Source organism: Anolis sagrei, chromosome 4, assembly GCF_037176765.1.
Source record: "Anolis sagrei isolate rAnoSag1 chromosome 4, rAnoSag1.mat, whole genome shotgun sequence".
NCBI lineage: Eukaryota > Metazoa > Chordata > Lepidosauria > Squamata > Dactyloidae > Anolis > Anolis sagrei.
This window is the reverse complement of record NC_090024.1, coordinates 67,976,825-67,994,144: the sequence shown is the minus strand read 5'-3', so window position 1 is coordinate 67,994,144 and position 17,320 is coordinate 67,976,825. Positions and strand designations below refer to the sequence as shown.

The following is a 17,320-nucleotide window of genomic DNA, read 5'->3' as shown; positions in this document are numbered from 1 at the left end:
TGCCCACTTTAAGATGCTAATGTGATATCATCCTGAGTGAAACATCAGTTGGAGACATGACAGATTCACATGGACTTTTTCTTCCCAGCTTCTTTGATAAAAGGTAGAAAATGTGCCAACAGTCAAGGAAATGCCTGGAATGCATGCTTTTACATGCACCTTCTATGAGATGAGTCCTCTCTATTCTTTTTCAGAGCTCTGTGGGAAAGCCCAGAAAATAGTGGACATATGACTAACTCCCCCTCCCCTTCATTCACTATGAATAAACAAATACATGTATATTCCAAAATCCCCCCCCCCAAAAAAAAACCCGTCCAGTTAAAGTGTTTTCCTGTGTCAGAACAGGATGGCTAAAAAATTTAATATATGATTAAATAAAAAATCTGGTAATACATAACACAGGACATGTAACAGTTAAGATCTTTCATTTTTTTCAAAAATAGTAATATACCTGACTATGACTACTATTATAATTATAAGATAATATCCATCCATAATATAATAAAAATGGTACGAAAGTCATGAATCATTGATCTGAAGAGTATTGATTATCTGAAAATGATTTACAATAATAGTAAAACTTTCTATTGTTACCTTTTGGAAGTGGCATAGTTTTTTGCAACCATCCTGACCTTGCATAGAGGTACAAATTCATTCTAGCACAGTCACCTCTTTTCTTTTCAAATATATTCATATGCCTATTTTTTCCTAACTCTCAGTTTTTCTTTTCACTGCAACATCTGATTTTATGCAGAGGCCACCACCAAATCTGTTCTTTTTCCCCCCACTCCTGATCTCCAAACTTCAAGTTCCACAATACGTTACTAATATGAAACAAGTTGCAGTAACATTGAAAAGTTGGTATTCTTATAACTTTCCAAGACTACATTTCTACACATAGCAGCAATTCTCCACTGGAAAGTCACACACTATCCTTTAAAGTCCCCAATGATTCCTTCCCAACTACTTCCTCTTCTCTTAATGGCTCTAACATCTCAGTATTATACCACTGCCCAATTGTTAACCCTGACTTATTCTGTCCCTGCAAAAAACCCTGGTGTGAAGAGCAGACAATGGGAGCTTCGAAACTGTACTCCACCAAGGTCAACAGTGCAAAAGTTATCCCTTCATTTTCACACTACTCCACAATCTTTCAATCAAGTAAAACCCTGTGAGTTGTGATAATTCTATAGTTGGCTGTTAGCCCTGTTGTCTGAACTACGACCCCTTGAATGCTATGGAAGCAGCAGGTTCACCCCATGTTATCTGATCAGCCATAGTTACCACATTTACAATCTGCCATCCTGTTTCACAATCTCACTAGGAAAATTGTATTACTTGCAGTGCAAGGTAAATATCAGTTTGCTGTGTACAGTCAAGTAGAAGCACTTCTCTCATAAATCTCTATTTTGTACAAAATATGTTTGGTGGAATACCTGATTAATGAAACTTAAGCAGTTATGCAGTGAGGAGAATCCAGATAATTGCAGCATCAATTAAAATTAGCCTTAAACCAGTTCCTGGATTACAGCTGATGACCTAGACCTTTCGCATTTTATGGGACTATGCGTGGAAAGGCCCAGACCACAAGATGAGTCCCTGAATCAAAAGCTGACATGATTAAATTCATTTAATTCCCTGTACTAGACGAAGAGTACATCCTCTCATCATTAAACTTGGTTGAATACTCATCCAGGAGCTAAGACTTATATGGGAAGCTTCCTGCATCAAAATCTGATTATTGTTCAAGGAGTGTACAGTGCTTCAAACATATGGCCTTGCTATGCTGAACCAACTCCAGGTTCCTCCGCAAGCTCAAACTGAAAAACTTTTCAAAAAAGTTATAGGTAAACTTCTGGAAATGACAGTTTTCCACAGTGAATGAGTGGCCAAAGGAAAAGTATTTAAGGTTATTAGCAAACTGTAGTGAGGTACAACAGTTGCAAAAACTGTCTAAAATATATTTGGCTTTGTCTATTAATCTGGAATATCCCAAGTGAGATCTGGCTGTTAACAAATGCATGCATTCCACTGAACTCTCCCCTTTCTATTGGTTTTCGTACTCTGAATATAACTGGGGGGGGGGGGGGGGACATTTCCTAGAATAAAGGACAATATATCCCCATCTTAAGAACTTCATTCAAGAGGGGGGGGAGGAAAAATGCATCCTTATCTGACTGAGAATACACATCAGTTCTTCACTTCTCCAGTGCAAGCTTCTATAGGAGACAACATTCAAGTATATCCTACATGTCCACATGCAGGAGGAGAATGGAAGAAAAGATAATAGTCTACCATACTTCATCTTATTGTTAGCCACCTTGGGTCCCTATGTCAGGAGAAAGGTGGGACAAAACTAAAGTAAATGCAAATAAATATATTTAGAGGCTAAAAGATGTGACCAAAAGAATTTGAATTCTAACATTCAAAATTCCAGCTGTAGAACTCAGCCAGACATTGTTCCCTTCAAGATGGAAACATATCCATGAGGCCCTGGAGAAAAGAGTATGATGTGACATCTCTCTGCAGAGCCACTACTTTCCCAGAGGAGGCACTCATGTATTGCTGCATATCCATTGATATGTCAGCTGGAGGCAGAGGTAAGACTCATCCGTCTTCAAGCAGCCCCCTCTCAGCATGACTCCTAGGGATGCTTTATTGCCATGAGGCTGGCAGGCATGCATGCATGATCAAGTAGTGCCATATCAGCAGATGAGAACAGCTCTTTGCTTGTGGTCTAGTTTGGATGTTTCTTCTTTTTTAAGTGTTACTATGAAATAGCCAATGGCAAGCAAAACAGCCCAAGGCTGTGCTACAAAGGCAGTTTCTGGCTGTTCAGATTCAACTTCAAATCACTGGAAAGTTCAAAAGAAGCAACTTATATTCATTACCTTTATTTGGAATACTCTTGGGACTAACAACAACAACAACCTTTAAAACCCCTTCTTGCTGAAAGGACACTGATTCAAGATGAATCAAACATGGGTCTCTATATGAATGGCAAACACACCAAGCCTTCGGTGACTGACTTTTCTAAAGGTTAAACATATGCATAGGCACCAAAGACGTGGGCATGAAATGTTTCTGAGGCATAATTCAGGCATAATAAATAGATGCTATCACTGGAAATGAATTTTCTTGGATCAGACTGGTAAACCCTAGGATGAATTGAAATTTTGCCAATGCTTTATTATTATGTGAGAATCAGCACACTATTATTAAATCACTACAAGTAGTGATGACTTGTGAACTTAATTTTGAAAAACCATCTCTCACCTATAGCAGTGCACGTTTACCATAATATACCATAAGGTATCATTGATATACCTAATAATAATAATAATAATAATAATAATAATAGCTTTATAAGGTATATCAATCTCTGATCATCCCAGATGTGAATGTCCTTTGATGAAAGCATACACTATACAATACTATGACCCCCTCACTTCATATAAAGTATTTATAGATAGCCTTTCCAATAATTGCTTTAAAAACCCTGTCAAGTTTTATATACACATATGAGCTTGTTTAAACCACAGCATATCTATCACTGTGCTCTGTTTCTCCATCTAACCTATGAGTCATTATTTTTCAAAAATAAGAAATCTAAATTAATTGGAATGTTATTTCATTTGCACAAAAAATCAGTTTTTCTGTCTGATGGCTGATTCCTTGTTCCTTTTTAAATAAACAAAATAGGCCATTTCCACAAGGATATTCATAGCCTTGTGATGACTTGAAAGTTAGATCTGGGATTCTGAACAGATGACAGATCTCATCTTTAGCCACAAATTTCAAAAGTAATCATAACAGTACAGACAGGGCACATACTTTTAATGAGACCCACAGTCGTGCAATTGCTAAACAGTGCGTTACGGTCGCTGTGATCTTTGAAACTCTGCAACATTAGTGCCAGCACGACAGTTTATGATCCTTTCTTGCTAATCTCTGGCTGCTGTGCCTTTATCATTTGTATTCCAGGCACCAACTCAAACCCTTACTACTACCATACCTTGGCGCTCACCTAATGGTATATCGGGCTACTTTCATCTCATGTTCTCCAGAAACCAGGTGTTTAAAAGGATTATTCTTTTCCATATGAAAGCATATGCTAGACTTTTACTTTTTAAAAAAGCATAAAACACAATCTCAATAAAGAAGATGCCTTTGGTGCCAATTTCAAAGTCGCTCACACCAAAATTAGTCGCAATAAAGTCTCAGAGGAAGGACTAAAGTATGTTATACATCATTGTGAAGCTCAGGAGGCGATTGACTGTTTTGACTTCCCAGTGATATATTTTTAGATTCGGCAAGGCTTTACGATCCCTCTCTTTAATTTGCAGGGGAAAGAGGGGGAGAGGAGAAGAGAGGAAAGAACAGGGCATTATGTCTTGTTAGAGGAACTATAAAGTCAAAAGTGCCCTTTCAAAGTCCGCTTTGACTCCAGGCGCAATCTATCAAGCAGGGCTCTTCTTTCCCATCAATGAACACGGCTTAAAGTATCAACAATTCAATTTTCAGGATGATAAAAAAACCCAAAAGGCTTCACTCATCACCCCTTTTCAAAAAACTGGTCCTTACGGGACTCACCTGAATCACTGAGGCAAGACCTGAACATGAGGGGAAATGTCCCTTTTATTGATCAACTGGAGCATTCAGGCAAGCAGGGCAGGAAGCCAATTCTCAAATGATTAGAGAAGCGTAAGAAAAGAAACCTGGGGGTCTATTCTCAAAGCCCCAAGGAGATCAGGAGGAAGTCTTCCAACACCGCTGAGCTTCCTAACCTTCCTAAGTGAAGGCTAATGTCCAGAATCGCCCTCCTTTCCTCCCTAAAAGCTGCAAGGCAGCCAGAGAGATCCCAAGGCTGGATGTTGCAAAGGTATCACGTTTTTCCCCCACTGCACTGCTTGCCTTTCCGGAATGAAGGAGCATTTTAGAAGCAGGTTGGAGAGGAGGCGAAAGAAGGAATGAGGGAAAAGAAGGATGGATGGACTTGGAGAGGCTTTTTTTTCTATTTGTTTGGGCTGATTGGTTGTGTTGCATTGATTCCCTGCCCCCCTCCCTTCCTTTGGTAAAAGTAGCTGACTTTTTCCCAGCTTCCTGAAGGGATGGATTTCCTCAGCAATTCCCTCTCCGCACTGCCATGTAATACAGTTTGGAACTGCATTATGTGGTCAGTGCAGACCACATAATGCAGCTCAGTGTAGTATAGGAGTCTTTACATATAATGCAGTGGCAAACATATGGCAATGTAGATGGAGCCCCCCCCCCCCCTCTCTCTTTGGCCCCTTCCAGACCACATTATATGCTCTGAACTGGAATATGTGGCAGTGTAGACTCAGGGCTCTTCCCACACAGTCCTATATCCCAGAATATCAAGGCAGAATAACCCACAATATCTGTTTTGAACTGGATTATCTGAGGCCACACTGTTTTATAATCCAGTTCAATGTGGATTGTATACATTTGTGTGGAACGGGCCCCAGTTCAAAGCAGATATTGTGCGATTTTCTGCCTTGATGTTCTGGGTTATACGGCTGTGTGGAAGCCCCCCCCCCCTTCTTTCAATGCGGGTGCTTCTTCACTGTGGAATGAATGCAGTTCTGATACCGCTTTAACTGCCACGGCACACTGCGAGGGAATGATGGGAGATGAAGTTGAGCCTTTGCTGCCGCAGACAGAGCGCTGGTATGCCTCTCCAAGGATTCCAGTCAGCCAGGACAGTTAAAGCGGTGCCAAAGTGTATTAAATCTACGGTGGAGACGCACCCTGCTTGTTCTCTTTGGCAAGCGGATGGAGGGGAGGGCAGGCGTGATAGAACCCTCTTTCTGTCCTCTTTCTCTGTTCTATGTTAGCCTTCTATGGACAGCTTAATCAGTGAGGGGCATTGGAAACTTCCGGAGGGAAAGAGAAGCCTCTTCTTTCCCGCTCGCCTGCTCCCCGCTCCGGACGCATCCTCACCTGCAGAGAGAGGTGACCTTCCCTCGTCCCTTCCGCCTTCCCCTCAGCGCGACGCCTCCTCCTCCTCCTTCTCCTCCTCCTCCGCCGCCTTTAATCCACGCGCCGGCCTTCGAAGGCGAGGGCTACCGCCGCGGCCAAGTCCTCGCGACCATGTGCCCGGGCTGCGCTGGGCTCCGCTGAGGAGAACTTGCTTTGCCGAGGCGCGCGCGGCGGAGCGGCTCTCGGGCAGGCGCCGGCACCAGGGGGGTTCCTTCTCCTCCAATCAGAGCCCGCCGAGGAGCCGCGAGGCAGCCAATGAGCGGACGCGGAGGGTGAAGGAGGAGGTAAGGGGGAAAGAGAGAGAGAGAGAGAGATGCTCCTGCCGCGCGCCCACCCGGCCTCCCCCACCCAAATGGCTTTGAACTGTGCCGGCGCGAGCGTCAGAATGTGTCCCTGGAATAAATAGCATTCCAGAGTTGGAAAGGACTCCAAAGGCTCTCCAGTCCATCCCCGCACTGTAAGATTTTTATAGCATCGTCTGGGGGACCTTCCATACAGCCATATAACTCAGAATTAAGGCAGAAAACCCCACAATATATCCTTTCATGGAAGAGACCTCATGGGCCATCCAGTCCAACCCCCTGCCAAGAAACAGGAAAACCGCATTCAAAGCACCCCCGACAGATGGCCATCCAGCCTCTGTTTCAAAGCCTTTAAAGAAGGCTTTGAAACACTATACTTCGGGGCAGGGAATTCCACTGCTGAACAGCTCTCACAGTCAGGAAGGTCTTCCTCATGTTCAGGTGGAATCTCCTTTCCTGTAGTTTGAAGCCATTGCTCCACCTCCTAGTCTCCAAGGCAGCAGAAAACAAGCTTGTTCCCTCCTCCTTGTGACTTCCTCTCACATATTTATACATGACTATCATGTCTCCTCTCAGCCTTCTCTTCTTCAGGCTATACATGCCCAGCTCTTTGAGCCACTCCTCATAGGGCTTGTCCTCCAGACCCTTGATCATTTTAGTTGCTCTCCTCTGGACACATTCCAGCTTGTCAATATTTCTCTTCATTTGTGGTGCCCAGAATTGGACACAACATTCCAGGCAGGCATGTAGGGGGGGGGGCTCGGGGGGCTTCAGCCCCCCCCCCCCCGAAATTCTCATGGTGGTTCGTGAAAAGGCCTTACTGGTGCATTATTTAAACTGTTATGTTTATTCATATCATGATCTGATCACCATACTCAATATATCCCATATGCATGGGGGTATTGGGGTAACGATACAAAGGGTTTGCTAGGCTAGACCCTCTTTCACTCAGACTCAGCCCCCCCCCCCCGAAAAAAATTCAGGGCCTGATTCCAGGTGTGGTCTGACCAAAGCGGAATAGAAGGGTAGCATGGATCTCTAGACACTATACTCCTATTGATGCAGGCCAAAATCACATTGGCTTTTTTTTATCGCCGCATCACATTGTCGGCTCATGTTTAACTTGTTGTCCACAAAGACCCCAAGATCTTTCTCACACGTACTGCTCTCAAGCCAGGCGTCCCCCATTCTGTATCTTTGCATTTTGTTTTTTTCTGTCTAAGTGGAGTATCATGCATTTGTCACTGTTGAACTTCATTTTGTTAGTTTTGGCCCATCTCTCTAATCTGTCAATATTGTTTTGAATTCTGCTCCTGGCTTCTGGAGTATTGGCTATCCCTCCCAATTCGGTGCCCCCCCCTTTTCAACTGAGGTCCTTCCACACAGCTGAATAAAATCTCACATTATCAGCTTTGAACTGGATGGCAGAGTGGTCTCAGAGCCCTTCCAAACAGCCCCTATATCCCAGGATTTGATCATCAGCCCTAGCCTTGTCTTACTCAACTGCCGAATATGCCTGCCCTGTTTGGCAAAAGTCTGCCCATCCAAAGCAGGTGAACACAGCATTAAATGAAACATGCAAAATAATCACAGGATGTCTTAAACCTACACCTGTACACCTGTTGATAAACTCTACAAGCTAGCCAGCATTGCCCCCCCCCCCCCCCGATGTACAATGGGAAGTTGTTGCTAAATGTGAGAGAAACTGTGAAAGCCATCCACTACATGGCTACCAGCAGGGGCGGCTCAACCCATTAAGCATTTGCAGTATAGTTGATTTTGCCCAGGGGCGCTCTTGAGGCGCTCTTGGGGGAAAATAGACTTTGACATATGAGAGTTGTAGTTACTCGGATGTATAGTTCATCTACAATCAAAGAGCATTCTGAGCATTCTACAATCAAAGAGCATTCTGAACTCCACCAATGATGGAACTGAACCAAATATGGCACACAGAACTCCCATGACGAACAGAAAATATATATTAGTGACTGGTTGGGGGGAGGGAGCAAAATATTGTTTGCTTACTGTTGAAAATTGCCTAGGGTCGCCTCTGGCTACCAGCCTCCTCCCAGTAGACTCAAATCAAGGAAAAGCTTTATGAGAACTACCACTCCTCTTGGCGTCCCCCCAGCAACAGCAAGGGTATCCCTCTGGGCATGTAAACCAGGAAATCCCAACTGGATGGCCCCCCACAAGTATCTTCCTCCAGGAACAAACCAAGAATGGGCAACTTGGAAGTCCTTCAATAGACTCAGAAGTGGAGGGGGCAGATCAAAAGACAACCTGGCAAAATGGCACTACCTAAAAGAATCCCACACCTTGTGTGACTATGGAGCAGAACAGACAACTCCACAACGGTATGCTTGTCCACTATGCCCTGCCTCATGTGCAGAGGAATTGTTAGAGGCTACAGACAAAGCCATTGCTGTTGCCCGTTTTTGGTCAAAAGATATTTAATCACCTGCGCTCCTTCTATTTTTATCAGTTTTATACTAATTTATGCAATGCTTTTGATACGAAATAAATAAATAAATCCCGGGTTTTCTGTTTATCCTAGATTATCTGGCAGTGCAGACTCATTTAATCCAGTTTAAACCTTTTTTGTGTCTTGAGTAACTTGAGAAACTACAAGTTGCTTCTGATGTGAGATAATTGGCCGTCTGCAAGGACGTTGCCCAGGGGACGTCCAGATGTTGTCCCCGCATGAGGAGCTGGAGCTGACAGAGGGAGCTCATCTGCACTCTCACCAGATTCGAACCTCTGACCAGTCTGTCATCAGTTCTGCCAGCACAAGGGTTTAACCCATTGCGCCACCTGAGGCTCCAACTTGAGATCACATCCTGGGATATAGGGCCTGTCTGGAAGGGCCCTTTGATAACCCAGTTCAAAACAGATATTGTGGGATTTTCTGCCATGATACTCTGGGTTATGTGAGTATCTGCCATGATACTCTGGGTTATGTGAGTATCCTAAACTCACTTAAATACAGTTGGACACGAAGTCCTTCCTCACAACCATATAACCCAGAATTTCAAGGCAGATAACCCACAATTTCTGCTTTGAACAGAGGGTTCTTCTGGGGCCTGTCTGGTAGGGCCCTGAGTTATCTGAGGCTCCTTCCACACAGCTGAATGAAATCCCACATTATCCACTTTGAACTGGTATATATCTCAGTGTGGGCTCTGGGCCTGTCCACACAGTATCCCGAGTATCAATCCCACATTGTCTGCTTTGAACTGGGTTATCTGAGTCCACACTCAGATAATGTGGGATTTTGTGCCTTGATATTCTGGGATATAAGGCTGTGTGGAAGGGCCCTCTGATAACCCAGTTCAAATCAGATCATGTGGGTATCTGCTTTGATAATCTAGATTATGTGGCAGTGTAGAAAAGGTCTTAGGGCCCTTCCATACAGCCATATAGCTCAGAATAACATGTCAGATAATCCACAATATCTGCTTTGAACTGGATTATCTGAGTCCACCCTGCCAGATAATCCAGTTCAATGTGGATTTTATACAGATATGTGAAACTCCCTTCCTGGCTGTATTAAATCAGCCCCCTCCATCCTGTCCTTCAGAAGGATGGTGAAGAGCTGGCTGTGGGACCAAGCCTTTGGAGCAGTGCAATGAGGCAAAATGAAGTCCTGAGATGGTTTTTAAGCAACTTTTAATGTGGATGTAAGTGATTTTAATGTTTTTATATATTTATGGTTTTATGTCCTGGCATTGAATGTTTGCCATACATATGTTGTGCTCTGCCCTGAGTCCCTGTGGGGTGAGAAGGGTGGAATATAAATGTTTTAAATAAATAAATAAATAAATAAATAAATAAGAGGCCCTAGTCTCCAGAGCAGCAGAAAACAAGCTTGTCCCCTCCTCAATGTGTGGTCATCATGTTGTCTCTCAGACTTCTTTTCTCCAAGCTAAACATAGCCAGCTCCCTCAGCTGTTTTCAAACCTTTGTTCATATTGGTCGGCTTCGTCCATACACCTTCCAGCTGCTCAATATCTTTCTTGAATTGTGGTGCCCAGAACTGGACACAGTGTTATTCCAGGTGAGACCTGACCAAAGCAGAATATAGAGGGACTATGACTTCTCTCAATCCCTAGACACTATGCTCCAGTCTAGAAATACATCGGATCTTTTAGCTGCTGCATCACACTATTGGCTCATGTTCACCTTGTGATCTACTAAGACTCATTGATCCTGTTTCTGATTTTGTTTTCCTGTTGACATAAGGGAACAAGGAAAGGGGGGGGGGGGTCAAACACAATCACTGCAAACACCCTCCTCAAGGTACTTATTCTGCTTTGGTCTTCCTGTTGGGAACATAAGAGCCTAGAATATTATGGGCTACTTGCCTTCAACCCGTCTTTTTCCTTATGACCTTTCCCTTTAAGGGCTGGGTGAGCACATTGCATGCCCTTATGTGTTCATTTGTTTATGTTGGGCAGCCACTTAGATCCAAATGTAGACTTTCCACTTTTTATGGGAGAGGTCCACTCGGCCTCATCACTGCACACAACAAATGTGAGGCTTTCCTCTCAGGCAATCACATTGTCAGTGTCACCAACTGCAAGGATTTATCTCAAGAAAATACAGGGGACTTTACACTTAACCTGCTGAATGTGTAGCCTTCCAAAGCATTCACTGAAATACTCCAGAATTTATTACACAAGGCAAACAAATGAGCATCGAGGCCGAGCATATCTCCTTGCTTCCTCCCTGTAATGATTAGCCTGTCACCTGCTATGAAAGGGCAAAACCCTTCAACACCTTGTGATCTTGCAGCATTCCCATCACCTGCCTTGTGGAATGGACCCCACACACACACACACACACACACTTCTATACCCAGCCTGATGGCACTAAAGTGGTATCAGGGAATGGGATGCTCTTCTCCCAATCTCCACCTACCGTCTTGCTATTCCTGAGTTGTCTGCTTTGTGTTTATGTAATAGATCACTGATATATTTGTCACGCTTTTTTCATTATTCATTGCTTAAACTGCAAAATGACTCCCAAAAAAATATTACAGAGCAGGGGAAGTGTGGGAAGGTGGCATTGTGAGAGAATTCAGAAGTATGATCACCAGACCATGGATTGGAAAACCGGCACAAATGTGTGAATTAAGAAAGGTGTAATGTAGAAGGTACTCATATCAATATGTATCTGCTATGTATGGAAATGAGACTCTATGTGATAATGTAGTCAGTGTGAAGGCTTTCAGTGAGCCACTATCACTCTGGCAGAGAAGGTTAAAGATCGTATAAAGCTACAACCCTTATGATTTCATAGCATTTTTTTTCATGTCAGGAGCAACCTGAGAAACTGCAAGTTGTTTCTGGTGTGAGAGAATTTGCAGTCTGCAAGGATGTTGCCCAGGAGATGCCCAGATATTTTTGATGTTTTACCATCCTTGTTGGAGGCTTCTCTCGTGTCCCCACATGGGGGGCTGGGGCTGACAGAGGGAGCTCTAGCCTCTTTCCCCAGATTTGAACCACTGACCTGTAAGTCAGCAGTCCTGCCAACACAAGGGTTTAACCCATTGCGCCACCAGGGGCTCCTATTCCATAGCAGTGAGCTATGGTAGTCAAAGTGATGTCAGATCACATTAATTAATTCTACAGTGTAAATGCAACCTCAGTGGCTTTTTGTGGCAACCAATTACTTACTTAGAGACAGTGTGCAGATGTGGTTTGCATATTGGACTAAGTCCCCAAGTTTCCAGGCTTCAAATCTCCACTTGACCATAGAAGGCTACTGGGTGACTTAAGCAAGTCACACTTTTCCAAAGGAAGACAATGGCAACTTTCCAAACAACACTTGCAAAAAAAAAAAAAAAACCAATCTGTGTTAGGGTGGCTATAGGTCATGCCCAAAACAACAATGAAAAAGTATTTCCTAATCCTTCTTTAGAGGAATTGTGCAGAAACTGCAGCAGCCACATAACTATTTTCTTCTGCACTTCCCACATGGAGAGCCTGGGGATATATAACTTTAGAAAAAAAATCTGTACAATTATTGCGTTCTTCCCTAACACCACTACCCAGAAGGATTCGGAGAAAGACTTGGGATTGGATTTCCACTATAAGAGAGTCGTAGCTCTTGAGAAACTATTTGCCTTGGGACACGTGTTAAAACTGCAACAGAATTTAAGAAAAACTATATGTGCTCATGTGCACTTGTCATAGAAAGACTGATCAATTGAGCTCTGGAGGTAAGAAAACAAAGGAACACAACTAATCGGAAGATATATTTTCTTCCATTATCTACTTGTCCTTTCAGTCTCCTTCATCTCCCTAGTTCCACTCATCCTCCCCTTTCTCTTTTCTTTTTGCAAGGAGACTCTGCCTTTAATAACATAATCCCCCACATACCCCATGCCTGCTGCTCTTTACCCTTTCTTTTAGGAGTGCAAGAATGGGAATAGGCTTAACACATATTCAGAAGTTGAGGTGGCGCTAACAAGTTGGACCCTCTGGCTATGAGAGTCTCTGGAGCCCAAAATTAATTAGTCTCAGAGGCTGGATTTAGAAAATCTGTCAGACACAAGTGGGATAGTACTATGTCAGGCTTGGATATGGATTTTTTTTTTACTTTTAATGTATTTAATTGGCTTATATCCTTCAATGTAAGGGAAAAGAACCACCCAAAGCAATCCTCATATGGCCTTCAACATAGTACAGAAACAATCCCTGGCAGCAGCTTGCAAACCAACTATTTCAGCATATACTAAAAACATTAGAAGACCATAAAGTTGGTTCTACCCCAGACAACACTCCATGTATAGATCATTCCACAAATGAGACATCTGCTCGAGGAAAATCTATTATTTCTGTTACCTGAGTTTGAGAAGATTATAACAGTCCACACTTATTCCATCTCTTAATGTGCACACAGTTTATTCATGTGTCAACAAACTTCCAGATATTTATTTATTTATTTATTTATTTATTTATGGTATCTCTATGCCTCCTTTATTGGATTACAATGTTGGCTATACCTCCTAAACCTGCTAACAATATCTGTTCAACAACATTGAGAGTCAACACAATGTTCATTCTTGGCCTACATCCATGAGGTAGTCTCAACTAGACTAGACCTATTGAATAAATGAGAACTCTAGAAATAAACACTTATGTAAGTTCTCTTGGCTCAATGGGTCAACTCTAGTTGGGACTACCAATGGATTCATGTAGACTGTCAATGTTGTCTAAATTCTAGTGCTGAGCAGATTGGATAAATAATTGTGGAGAACATTTAAAAGCTGAGAATGAAAGAAATGGGATAGAGCTCTTCATTATGCTATAACCCACCTCGCACCACGAGGAGAGGCGTGTAAGAAATAACATAATAATAATAGTAATAATAATAATAATAATAATAATAATTGTACCAATAGTTAGGATTGTTAGATCAGGACCAACCTAGGCCCAGAGACTTTGGCAACCAGAACCTGAGGCCTAAGAGTGACCCATTGTGTTATCACAAAGACCTAGAAAATTCAGTTGATTTCAATACATTAACCCTACTTTGAACTTACAATTTGGCAAATGAATCTGTGGAGCAGTACATATTACACAACTAACCATATTTTTGGTTACTCAGAAATAAGTTCCAATTGCCAAGGGGTGATTTGAATGCAATATTCCTGCTTCTTGGCAGGGGGTTGGACTAGATGGCCCATGAGGTCTTTTCAAACTTTTTGATTATATGATTCTATAATTCCAAGGCAGACTCTTCTTTTCAGATAAACCTCTGCATACTTCTAGAAAGATGCTTCATCAGCTATTGTGGCCCATATTTAATTTAAAAGGGGTGTTTTGCACTAGTATATTAATATTTCAGTGTTCTTAATTACTTATGCTGAAGAAACGCGACATTTTCATACCCTAACATTAGATCTCTCCCCATTACAGACATTTGAAGTAGTATGTCATAAATAATGATGGTGTCTACAATGTGTTAGTTTTGCAGCTAACAAGGAAAGGAAGAAATAGCAATTTATAGCACTTTAACCATCATGGCTGAATGATATGGAATAATAGGCATTACAGTTTGGTGAAGCACATGTGATATTTGGCAAATAAGATCAATGAACTTGAAAAATGAATACTTTAATTTTTTCCTCAGCATCATAACATGACCATTAAAGAGGTGTCAAACTGCATTAATTCTATGGTGTAGATTAGATATGGACAAACCCAGGCCCGGGGTTCTCCTTTCTCTCAACATTCTGTCCTCCCTCCCTCCCTCCCTCTCTTCTCTCTTTCCTTCCTCCTTCCTTCCCTTCTACCCTTTGATCCTTCCTTCCCTCTTTCATCCTTCCTTCTCCCTTTCTCCTTCCTTCCCTTTTGTCTTTCCTTCCTTCTCTCTTTCCTCCCTCCATTCCCTTCCACCCCTCCTTCCTTCCATCCTTTTATTCCCCCCTCCCTCCCTGCCTTTCTTCTTTCTCTTTTGCTTCCTCCTTTCCTCCTGGGGAACGGTTAGCTGGGAGAAGAGAAGGTAGAGAGGGAATATGAGAACCATGTTTCAAGATTTAAAAGAGTATCCTATTGAGGGAGGGGGGAAAACTGACTTTCTGCTGCTCTAGAGACCAGGACAGAAGGAAGCAATGATTTCAAATGGCAGGGAAAGATATTCAACTGAAAAAAAATATGAAGAACTTCCTGAGAGTAAGAACTGTCAGAGAGTGAAATAGGCTGCCTGCGAGTATAGTGGAGTCTCTTTCTCTGGAGGCTTTTCTGCAGAGCCTGTCTATTGGGAGTGTTTTGATTATGCCTTCTTGCATGATAGGGGGTTGGACTGGATGGCTTTGAGAGGTCTCTTCCAATTCTAGGATTATGTATCAGGAGGCAATACGGGGTCTAATGGATACACTTTTTCTCTCCCATCCACCATCTCATCCTGACCCAGGTCAACCCTTTTGGGATTTCCATCTTTCCTTCACTTTCTGCCTCTGAAAGAGAAGATGAAGGGGAAGAAAGAGCAGGGAGGGGGCTTGGGGAGGACCCACTCCTTCCTGGTCCACCCACCCTGTTCCAGCCCACCATGTGGCCCACAACTTAGAAACTTTGCCCATGCTTGGTGTAGATACACCCTATGTCACTCTTGCCACATTTACTCATTGCTCTTTCTTGTTTTGGAGAGGGGGGAATCTAAAATAGGACGTACTAAGAGGTGTTTTCCTTTCAAATAGTGTTCTTGGTGTTCTTTCTCACAAAATTTAGGATAAGGACAAATAAATTATACTGTTCTTACAAGTCTGAAACAGCATGTTTTCATAATCAACATCTCCCTCATTTCTCAGGCGTACTTGACATATGTCTTAAAAACAGATAAAAAGGCAGGGAGAAAATTATTTCCCTTTCTCCCCAAGAAATCTACTCCTGACCTTTGTTCACTCCCCGAAGCAGCTTCCCTCTGCCATCTTTCTGATTAATCAGTTTACAAAGGAAGTTTTCCTATTCTTTAACAATAAAAATAAAATCTTTTGGCAGTAAGAACGAAATGGCAGGAGCATATTGACTGGGTGTTATGTGGAATATATTTTCAAATATAGAGGCAAGAGCTGGCTCTGCAAAGTTCTTCAGAATGAGCTGTTCCCAAATTCCAAGTGGAGAGGAGATTGTTTGGCAATGTAAGCAAAAAAGGCTATGCTAGGAGAAAAAAACCTGGGAATGACATTAGCTAGAGAAACAGCATTATTCTAAAATGCAAACAAAATATGGTATCCCTGGTGCAGCTGGTGCTGAGATCACACATTTCTTAAGGCTCAGATTATTATATATTTTTTATAAATTGCATGTTCTTAGGAGCATGGATCATAACCATAGCAATCTCATCAAAATAAACCTGGTCTTTTGATTTGCCTTTTAGGCAAATTAGCCTTTTCTTCAAAGCTTTCCGCATACTTTCAAAGAGCAAAGCTGTTATGTAGATTTCTCATTAAATGTAGTTCTTTAATTCAAAGCACATTGTGAACTGTGGCAACACCGATAACAAAATATTTCAAGAATAAAGCAATATCCCTCTTTAAAAATGAAAACAGGCTAGGGTGGCGGGTGTTTCTTCCCCCCTAATCACCCAGAAAATCAAATATGTTAGTCTTGAGTTGTGTAGCTTTTGAAACATAAAATTCAAACAGTGTAAAATCAAAAAGCAGCTTTAGAACAATCCCAAGCATGTATCCGATCCCTTTTTGAGGGTTCCCTTTTGATGACACTCGCTAAGCCAAGTCAGCAACACATCTTTTCAGACAGAATTCAGAGACAAATATTTTGAAGCTATAACTGCTAGAAATCTCCCAGCTCAAACTGATATAGTCAAAGCCACAGATCCATTATAGCAGGAGGTATTTAACCACAGAAGCCTGTAGCATCCTTATGTGTAGCTACACATATTCTCTAACTGCAATTAACTAAAAAGAACTGGTTCTGCCCTTTAAAAAACCCATTTATTCTCTTTTCTTTTGCAAGCAGAATAATTTTTAAAGAAAAAACAGCAATTTCAGAACAAATGTCTCATCACACTTTTGATAAGATTTAACTTTTGAATTTATTTATCTATTTAAGTGTGTTTCTTTCAGGGCAAAGCCATTGGAATGTAAGAACAAAAAGAACATATCTTCCATGGATTCAAGGTGCTTCCTCTACGACAGCATTTTTAACATGTATTCCCTAGTAACTAGTATTGAGAAGCATAGTAGCTCTTAGGGATGATACGTCACTATTGACAAGTTTAAGAAGGTAATGTAGACCACATTACATTAGCCTTTTCTGAATGTAGAAGAAAGAAAATAATTGAGCCAAGGTCGTTTTCTGACAGAACAGCTATAGTCTGAAGCTGTTTTATGAATCTCAGAGGAATGTCATCAGACCAGATCTGGGCATAATAAGAGCAAAACAAGGCCATTCATGTGGAAGAAAAACATAATGTTAACTGATTACAGTGATGGAAAATGTATTCAAATGGATAAACAATAAAAGCAAAGCAAAGTTTACATGTGT

The 17,320-nt window shown here is 42.0% G+C and overlaps 1 protein-coding gene across 1 annotated transcript in view; it reads right to left on the bottom strand.

The window, feature by feature from the left end:
• CDH7 (cadherin 7) overlaps nucleotides 1-6,154 on the bottom strand; it is a 147,175-nt gene extending 141,021 nt beyond the window's left edge. The window contains exon 1 of the mRNA XM_060775002.2: nucleotides 5,965-6,154. The gene's annotated coding sequence lies outside the window, so the exon portion shown is untranslated. The remainder of the gene's footprint in view (nucleotides 1-5,964) is intronic.
• Nucleotides 6,155-17,320: the final 11,166 nt, after the last annotated feature.